We start from the raw sequence: 10,801 nt of genomic DNA, 5'->3' as shown, positions 1-10,801 counted from the left end.
CCGGGCAACCTAGGCTTCACTCTAGGGCGTTGCTCCACCAGATCAAATAGTTAGGGACTTAGAATTCAACGCCAGAAGGATAAAATACAATATAAGTACAACAGTTTTTCCATCGTTTAAAATGAATAATTGCAGACATTGTGAAAGTAATGGTCATTTCTACGTTCCGGTCAAACTAGGTGTCACTCTAGGGCGTTGCTCGACCACATCTAATAGCTACGGCCTTAGAAGTCAACGCCCGAAGCATAAAATACAAAATAAATAGAACAGTTTTTCCATCGTATAAAACTTATAATAGCAACCAGTGTGAAAGTTATGATCCTTTCTACGTTCCGTGCAACCTAGGCTTCACCCCAGGGCGTTGTTCCACCAGATCGAATAGTTAGGGCCTAAGAAGTCAACGCCAGAAGCATAAAATACAACATAAGTACAACAGCTTTGCCATCGTATAAAATGAATAATTGCAAACAGTGTGAAAGTAATGGTCATTTCTACGTTCCGGGCAACCTAGGCTTCACCCCAGGGCGTTGTTCCACCAGATCGAATAGTTAGTGCCTTAGAAGTCAACGCCAGAAGCATAAAATACAATATAAGTACAACAGTTTAGCCATCGTATAAAATGAATAATTTTAAACATTGCGAAAGTAATGGTCATTTCTACGTTCCGGGCAACCTAGGCGTCACTCTAGTGCGTTGCTCCACCACATCTGATAGCTACGGCCTTAGACGTCAACGACAGAAGCATAAAATGCAATAAAGGTGCAACAGCTTTTCCATCGTATGAAACGAATAATTGCAACCAGTATGAAAGTTATTGTCATTTCCACTTTCCGGGCAACCTAGGCTTCACCCTAGGGCGTTGCTCCAACAGATTGAATAGTTAGGACCTTAGAAGACAATGCCCGAAGCATAAAATGCAATAAAAATACAACAGTTTTTCCATCATATAACAGGAATAATTGCAACCAGTTTGAAAGTGATGGTCATTTCTACGTTCCGTGCAACCTAGGCTTCACTCAAGGGCGTTGCTCCACCAGATCGAATAGTTAGTGCCTTAGAAGTCAACGCCAGAAGCATAAAATTCAATAAGGATGCAACAGTTTTTCCATCGTATAACAGGAATAATTGCAACCAGTGTGAAGGTAATGGTATGTTCTACGTTCCGGGCAACCTAGGCTTCACTGTAGGGCGGTGCTCCACCAGATCAAATAGTTACGGCCTAAGAAGTCAACGCCAGAAGCATAAAATACAATATAAGTACAACAGTTTTTCCATCGTATAAAATGAATGATTGCGAACATTGTGAAAGTAATGGTCATTTCTACGTTCCGGGCAACCTAGGCTGCACTCTAGGGTGTTGCTCCACCAGATGGAATAGCTAAGGCCTTAGAAGTCAACGCCCGAAACATAAAATGCAAAATAAATATAACAGCTTTTCCATCGTATGAAACGAATAACAGCAACCAGTCTGAAAGTACTGGTCATTTCTACGTTCCGGGTAACCTAGGTTTCACACTAGGGCGTTGCTCCACCAGACCGAATAGCTAGGGACTTAGAATTCAACGCCAGAAGGACAAAATACGATATAAGTACAACAGTTTTTCCATCGTATGGAATGAATAATTGCAGACATTGTGAAAGTAATGGTCATTTCTACGTTCCGGGTAACCTAGGTTTCACACTAGGGCGTTGCTCCACCAGACCGAATAGCTAGGGACTTAGAACTCAACGCCAGAAGGATAAAATACGATATAAGTACAACAGTTTTTCCATCGTATGAAATGAATAATTGCAGACATTGTGGAAGTAATGGTCATTTCTACGTTCCGGGCAACCTACGCTACACTCTAGGGTGTTGCTCCACCAGATGGAATAGATAGGGACCTAGAATTCAATGCCAGAAGCATAAAATGCAATATAAATATAACAGCTATTCCATCGTATAAAACGAATAATAGCAACCAGTGTGAAAGTTATGGTCATTTCTACGTTCCGGGCAACCTAGGCTTCACTCTATGGCGTTGCTCCACCAGATCGAATAGTTAGGGCCTTAGAAGTCAACGCCCGAAGCATAAAATGCAAAATAAATAGAACAGCTTTTCCATTGTATAAAACGAATAACTGTAACCAGTGTGAAAGTACTGGTCATTTCTACGTTCCGGGCAACCTAGGCTTCACTGTAGGGCGTTGCTCCACCAAATCGAATAGTTAGGGCCTCAGAAGTCAACGCCCGAAGCATAAAATACAATATAAGTACAACAGTTTTTCCATCGTATAAAATGAATGATTGCGAACATTGTGAAAGTAATGGTCATTTCTACGTGCCTGGCAACCTACGTGTCACTCCAGGGCGTTGCTGCTCCTCATCTGATAGCTACGGCCTTAGAAGTTAACGCCGGAAGCATAAAATACAATCTAAATACTACAGCTTTGCCATCTTATAAGATGAATAATTGCAAACAGTGTGAAGGTAATGGTCATTTCTACGTTCCGAGCAACCTAGGCTTCACTCTAGGGCGTTGCTCCACCAGATCGAATAGTTAGGGCCTAAGAAGTCAACGCCAGAAGCATAAAATACGATATAAATACAACAGCTTTTCCATCGTAGAAAACGATTAATGGCAACCAGTGTGAATGTTATGGTCGTTTCTACGTTCCGGGCAACCTAGGCTTCAGTCTAGGGCCTTCCTCCACCAGATCGAATAGTTAGGGCCTTAGAAGTCAACGCCAGAAGCATAAAATACCATAAGGATGCAACAGCTTTCCATCGTATAACAGGAATAACTGCAAACAGTGTGATAGTACTGGTCATTACTACGTTCCGGGTAATCCAGGCTTCACTCTAGGGCGCTGCTCCACCAGATCCAGTAGCTAGGGACTAAGAATTCAACGCCAGAAGAATAAAATGCAATATAAGTACAACGGTTTTACCATCGTATACAACGAGTAGTTGCTACCAGTGTGAAAGTTATGGTCATTTCTACGTCCCGGGCAACCTAGGCTTCACTGTAGAGTGATGCTCCACCAGATCGAATAGGTAGTGCCTTAGAAGGCACCGCCAGAAGCATAATATACAACATAAACATAACAGTTTTTCGATCGTATAAAACGAATAATAGCAATCAGTGTGAAAGTTGTGGTCATTTCTACGTTCCGGGCTACCTAGGCTGCACTCTAGGGCGTTGCTCAACCAGATCGAATAGGTAGGGCCATAGAAGTCAACGCCAGAAGCATAAAACACAATAAAAATGCAACAGTTTTTCCATTGTATAGCATGTCTAATTGCATCCAGTGCGAAAGTAATGACCATTTCTACGTTCCGGGCAACCTAGGCTTCACTCTAGGGCCTTGCTCCACCAGACCAAACAGTTAGGGCCTTAGAAGTCAACGCCCGAAGCATAAAATGCAAAATAAATATATCAGCTTTTCCATCGTATGAAACGAATAACAGCAACCAGTCTGAAAGTACTGGACATTTCTACGTTCCGGGTAACCTAGGTTTCACACTAGGGCGTTGCTCCACCAGATCGAATAGCTAGGGACTTAGAAGTCAACGCCAGGAGCATAAAATACAATATAAATACAACAGCTTTTCCATCGTATAAAATGAATAATTGCAGACATTGTGAAAGTAATGGTCATTTCTACGTTCCGGGCAACCTACGCTGCACTCTAGGGTGTTGCTCCACCAGATGGAATAGCTAAGGCCTTAGAAGTCAACGCCCGAAGCATAAAATGCAAACTAAATATAACAGCTTTTCCATCGTATGAAACGAATAACAGCAACCAGTCTGAAAGTACTGGTCATTTCTACGTTCCGGGTAACCTAGGTTTCACACTAGGGCGTTGCTCCACCAGACCGAATAGCTAGGGACTTAGAATTCAACGCCAGAAGGATAAAATACAATATAAGTACAACAGTTTTTCCATCGTATGAAATGAATAATTCCAGACATTGTGAAAGTAATGGTCATTTCTACGTTCCGGGCAACCTAGGCTGCACTCTAGGGTGTTGCTCCACCAGATGGAATAGCTAAGGCCTTAGAAGTCAACGCCCGAAGCATAAAATGCAAAATAAATATAACAGCTTTTCCATCGTATGAAACGAATAACAGCAACCAGTCTGAAAGTACTGGTCATTTCTACGTTCCGGGTAACCTAGGTTTCACACTAGGGCGTTGCTCCACCAGACCGAATAGCTAGGGACTTAGAATTCAACGCCAGAAGGATAAAATACAATATAAGTACAACAGTTTTTCCATCGTATGAAATGAATAATTGCAGACATTGTGAAAGTAATGGTCATTTCTACGTTCCGGGTAACCTAGGTTTCACACTAGGGCGTTGCTCCACCAGACCGAATAGCTAGGGACTTAGAACTCAACGCCAGAAGGATAAAATACGATATAAGTACAACAGTTTTTCCATCGTATGAAATGAATAATTGCAGACATTGTGGAAGTAATGGTCATTTCTACGTTCCGGGCACCCTACGCTACACTCTAGGGTGTTGCTCCACCAGATGGAATAGATAGGGACTTAGAATTCAATGCCAGAAGCATAAAATGCAATATAAATATAACAGCTATTCCATCGTATAAAACGAATAATAGCAACCAGTGTGAAAGTTATGGTCATTTCTACGTTCCGGGCAACCTAGGCTTCACTCTAGGGCGTTGCTCCACCAGATCGAATAGTTAGGGCCTTAGAAGTCAGCGCCCGAAGCATAAAATGCAAAATAAATAGAACAGTTTTTCCATTGTATAAAACGAATAACTGTAACCAGTGTGAAAGTACTGGTCATTTCTACGTTCCGGGCAACCTAGGCTTCACTGTAGGGCGTTGCTCCACCAAATCGAATAGTTAGGGCCTTAGAAGTCAACGCCCGAAGCATAAAATACAATATAAGTACAACAGTTTTTCCATCGTATAAAATGAATGATTCCGAACATTGTGAAAGTAATGGTCATTTCTACGTGCCTGGCAACCTACGTGTCACTCTAGGGCGTTGCTGCTCCTCATCTGATAGCTACGGCCTTAGAAGTTAACGCCGGAAGCATAAAATACAATCTAAATACTACAGCTTTGCCATCTTATAAAATGAATAATTGCAAACAGTGTGAAGGTAATGGTCATTTCTACGTTCCGAGCAACCTAGGCTTCACTCTAGGGCGTTGCTCCACCAGATCGAATAGTTAGGGCCTAAGAAGTTAACGCCAGAAGCATAAAATACGATATAAATACAACAGCTTTTCCATAGTAGAAAACGTTTAATGGCAACCAGTGTGAATGTTATGGTCATTTCTACGTTCCGGGCAACCTAGGCTTCAGTCTAGGGCCTTCCTCCGCCAGATCGAATAGTTAGGGCCTTAGAAGTCAACGCCAGAAGCATAAAATACCATAAAGATGCAACAGCTTTCCATCGTATAACAGGAATAACTGCAAACAGTGTGACAGTACTGGTCATTACTACGTTCCGGGTAATCCAGGCTTCACTCTGGGGCGCTGCTCCACCAGATCCAGTAGCTAGGGACTAAGAATTCAACGCCAGAAGAATAAAATGCAATATAATTACAACAGTTTTTCCATCGTATACAATGAGTAGTTGCTACCAGTGTGAAAGTTATGGTCATTTCTACGTCCCGGGCAACCTAGGCTTCACTGTAGAGTGATGCTCCACCAGATCGAATAGGTAGTGCCTTAGAAGGCAACGCCAGAAGCATAATATACAACATAAACATAACAGTTTTTCGATCGTATAAAACGAATAATAGCAATCAGTGTGAAAGTTGTGGTCATTTCTACGTTCCGGGCTACCTAGGCTGCACTCTAGGGCGTTGCTCCACCAGATCGAATAGGTAGGGCCATAGAAGTCAACGCCAGAAGCATAAAACACAATAAAAATGCAACAGTTTTTCCATTGTATAGCATGACTAATTGCATCCAGTGCGAAAGTAATGATAATTTCTACGTTCCGGGCAACCTAGGCTTCACTCTAGGGCCTTGCTCCACCAGATCGAATAGTTAGGGCCTTAGAAGTCAACGCCCGAAGCATAAAATACAATATAAGTACAACAGTTTTTCCATCGTATAAAATGAATGATTCCGAACATTGTGAAAGTAATGGTCATTTCTACGTGCCTGGCAACCTACGTGTCACTCTAGGGCGTTGCTGCTCCTCATCTGATAGCTACGGCCTTAGAAGTTAACGCCGGAAGCATAAAATACAATCTAAATACTACAGCTTTGCCATCTTATAAAATGAATAATTGCAAACAGTGTGAAGGTAATGGTCATTTCTACGTTCCGAGCAACCTAGGCTTCACTCTAGGGCGTTGCTCCACCAGATCGAATAGTTAGGGCCTAAGAAGTTAACGCCAGAAGCATAAAATACGATATAAATACAACAGCTTTTCCATAGTAGAAAACGATTAATAGCAACCAGTGTGAATGTTATGGTCATTTCTACGTTCCGGGCAACCTAGGCTTCAGTCTAGGGCCTTCCTCCGCCAGACCGAATAGTGAGGGCCTTAGAAGTCAACGCCAGAAGCATAAAATACCATAAAGATGCAACAGCTTTCCATCGTATAACAGGAATAACTGCAAACAGTGTGACAGTACTGGTCATTACTACGTTCCGGGTAATCCAGGCTTCACTCTGGGGCGCTGCTCCACCATATCCAGTAGCTAGGGACTAAGAATTCAACGCCAGAAGAATAAAATGCAATATAAGTACAAAAGTTTTTCCATCGTATACAATGAGTAGTTGCTACCAGTGTGAAAGTTATGGTCATTTCTACGTCCCGGGCAACCTAGGCTTCACTGTAGAGTGATGCTCCACCAGATCGAATAGGTAGTGCCTTAGAAGGCAACGCAGGAAGCATAATATACAACATAAACATAACAGTTTTTCGATCGTATAAAACGAATAATAGCAATCAGTGTGAAAGTTGTGGTCATTTCTACGTTCCGGGCTACCTAGGCTGCACTCTAGGGCGTTGCTCCACCAGATCGAATAGGTAGGGCCATAGAAGTCAACGCCAGAAGCATAAAACACAATAAAAATGCAACAGTTTTTCCATTGTATAGCATGACTAATTGCATCCAGTGCGAAAGTAATGATAATTTCTACGTTCCGGGCAACCTAGGCTTCACTCTAGGGCCTTGCTCCACCAGACCAAACAGTTAGGGCCTTAGAAGTCAACGCCCGAAGCATAAAATGCAAAATAAATATAACAGCTTTTCCATCGTATGAAACGAATAACAGCAACCAGTCAGAAAGTACTGGACATTTCTACGTTCCGGGTAACCTAGGTTTCACACTAGGGCGTTGCTCCACCAGATCGAATAGCTAGGGACTTAGAAGTCAACGCCAGGAGCATAAAATACAATATAAATACAACAGCTTTTCCATCGTATAAAATGAATAATTGCAGACATTGTGAAAGTAATGGTCATTTCTACGTTCCGGGCAACCTAGGCTTCACTGTAGGGCGTTGCTCCACCAAATCGAATAGTTAGGGCCTTAGAAGTCAACGCCCGAAGCATAAAATACAATATAAGTACAACAGTTTTTCCATCGTATAAAATGAATGATTGCGAACATTGTGAAAGTAATGGTCATTTCTACGTGCCTGGCAACCTACGTGTCACTCTAGGGCGTTGCTGCTCCTCATCTGATAGCTACGGCCTTAGAAGTTAACGCCGGAAGCATAAAATACAATCTAAATACTACAGCTTTGCCATCTTATAAAATGAATAATTGCAAACAGTGTGAAGGTAATGGTCATTTCTACGTTCCGAGCAACCTAGGCTTCACTCTAGGGCGTTGCTCCACCAGATCCAGTAGCTAGGGACTAAGAATTCAAAGCCAGAAGAATAAAATGCAATATAAGTACAACGGTTTTTCCATCGTATACAATGAGTAGTTGCTACCAGTGTGAAAGTTATGGTCATTTCTACGTCCCGGGCAACCTAGGCTTCACTGTAGAGTGATGTTCCACCAGATCGAATAGGTAGTGCCTTAGAAGGCAACGCCAGAAGCATAAAATGCAATATAAATATAACAGCTATTCCATCGTATAAAACGAATAATAGCAACCAGTGTGAAAGTTATGGTCATTTCTACGTTCCGGGCAACCTAGGCTTCACTCTAGGGCGTTGCTCCACCAGATCGAATAGTTAGGGCCTTAGAAGTCAACGCCCGAAGCATAAAATGCAAAAGAAATAGAACAGTTTTTCCATTGTATAAAACGAATAACTGTAACCAGTGTGAAAGTACTGGTCATTTCTACGTTCCGGGCAACCTAGGCTTCACTGTAGGGCGTTGCTCCACCAAATCGAATAGTTAGGGCCTTAGAAGTCAACGCCCGAAGCATAAAATACAATATAAGTACAACAGTTTTTCCATCGTATAAAATGAATGATTCCGAACATTGTGAAAGTAATGGTCATTTCTACGTGCCTGGCAACCTACGTGTCACTCTAGGGCGTTGCTGCTCCTCATCTGATAGCTACGGCCTTAGAAGTTAACGCCGGAAGCATAAAATACAATCTAAATACTACAGCTTTGCCATCTTATAAAATGAATAATTGCAAACAGTGTGAAGGTAATGGTCATTTCTACGTTCCGAGCAACCTAGGCTTCACTCTAGGGCGTTGCTCCACCAGATCGAATAGTTAGGGCCTAAGAAGTTAACGCCAGAAGCATAAAATACGATATAAATACAACAGCTTTTCCATAGTAGAAAACGATTAATAGCAACCAGTGTGAATGTTATGGTCATTTCTACGTTCCGGGCAACCTAGGCTTCAGTCTAGGGCCTTCCTCCGCCAGATCGAATAGTTAGGGCCTTAGAAGTCAACGCCAGAAGCATAAAATACCATAAAGATGCAACAGCTTTCCATCGTATAACAGGAATAACTGCAAACAGTGTGACAGTACTGGTCATTACTACGTTCCGGGTAATCCAGGCTTCACTCTGGGGCGCTGCTCCACCATATCCAGTAGCTAGGGACTAAGAATTCAACGCCAGAAGAATAAAATGCAATATAAGTACAAAAGTTTTTCCATCGTATACAATGAGTAGTTGCTACCAGTGTGAAAGTTATGGTCATTTCTACGTCCCGGGCAACCTAGGCTTCACTGTAGAGTGATGCTCCACCAGATCGAATAGGTAGTGCCTTAGAAGGCAACGCAGGAAGCATAATATACAACATAAACATAACAGTTTTTCGATCGTATAAAACGAATAATAGCAATCAGTGTGAAAGTTGTGGTCATTTCTACGTTCCGGGCTACCTAGGCTGCACTCTAGGGCGTTGCTCCACCAGATCGAATAGGTAGGGCCATAGAAGTCAACGCCAGAAGCATAAAACACAATAAAAATGCAACAGTTTTTCCATTGTATAGCATGACTAATTGCATCCAGTGCGAAAGTAATGATAATTTCTACGTTCCGGGCAACCTACGCTTCACTCTAGGGCCTTGCTCCACCAGACCAAACAGTTAGGGCCTTAGAAGTCAACGCCCGAAGCATAAAATGCAAAATAAATATAACAGCTTTTCCATCGTATGAAACGAATAACAGCAACCAGTCAGAAAGTACTGGACATTTCTACGTTCCGGGTAACCTAGGTTTCACACTAGGGCGTTGCTCCACCAGATCGAATAGCTAGGGACTTAGAAGTCAACGCCAGGAGCATAAAATACAATATAAATACAACAGCTTTTCCATCGTATAAAATGAATAATTGCAGACATTGTGAAAGTAATGGTCATTTCTACGTTCCGGGCAACCTAGGCTTCACTGTAGGGCGTTGCTCCACCAAATCGAATAGTTAGGGCCTTAGAAGTCAACGCCCGAAGCATAAAATACAATATAAGTACAACAGTTTTTCCATCGTATAAAATGAATGATTGCGAACATTGTGAAAGTAATGGTCATTTCTACGTGCCTGGCAACCTACGTGTCACTCTAGGGCGTTGCTGCTCCTCATCTGATAGCTACGGCCTTAGAAGTTAACGCCGGAAGCATAAAATACAATCTAAATACTACAGCTTTGCCATCTTATAAAATGAATAATTGCAAACAGTGTGAAGGTAATGGTCATTTCTACGTTCCGAGCAACCTAGGCTTCACTCTAGGGCGTTGCTCCACCAGATCCAGTAGCTAGGGACTAAGAATTCAAAGCCAGAAGAATAAAATGCAATATAAGTACAACGGTTTTTCCATCGTATACAATGAGTAGTTGCTACCAGTGTGAAAGTTATGGTCATTTCTACGTCCCGGGCAACCTAGGCTTCACTGTAGAGTGATGTTCCACCAGATCGAATAGGTAGTGCCTTAGAAGGCAACGCCAGAAGCATAAAATGCAATATAAATATAACAGCTATTCCATCGTATAAAACGAATAATAGCAACCAGTGTGAAAGTTATGGTCATTTCTACGTTCCGGGCAACCTGGGCTTCACTCTAGGGCGTTGCTCCACCAGATCGAATAGTTAGGGCCTTAGAAGTCAACGCCCGAAGCATAAAATGCAAAAGAAATAGAACAGTTTTTCCATTGTATAAAACGAATAACTGTAACCAGTGTGAAAGTACTGGTCATTTCTACGTTCCGGGCAACCTAGGCTTCACTGTAGGGCGTTGCTCCACCAAATCGAATAGTTAGGGCCTTAGAAGTCAACGCCCGAAGCATAAAATACAATATAAGTACAACAGTTTTTCCATCGTATAAAATGAATGATTCCGAACATTGTGAAAGTAATGGTCATTTCTACGTGCCTGGCAACCTACGT

This window comes from Calliopsis andreniformis, unplaced genomic scaffold, assembly GCF_051401765.1.
Source record: "Calliopsis andreniformis isolate RMS-2024a unplaced genomic scaffold, iyCalAndr_principal scaffold0017, whole genome shotgun sequence".
NCBI lineage: Eukaryota > Metazoa > Arthropoda > Insecta > Hymenoptera > Andrenidae > Calliopsis > Calliopsis andreniformis.
This window is presented reverse-complemented; position numbering follows the sequence as displayed.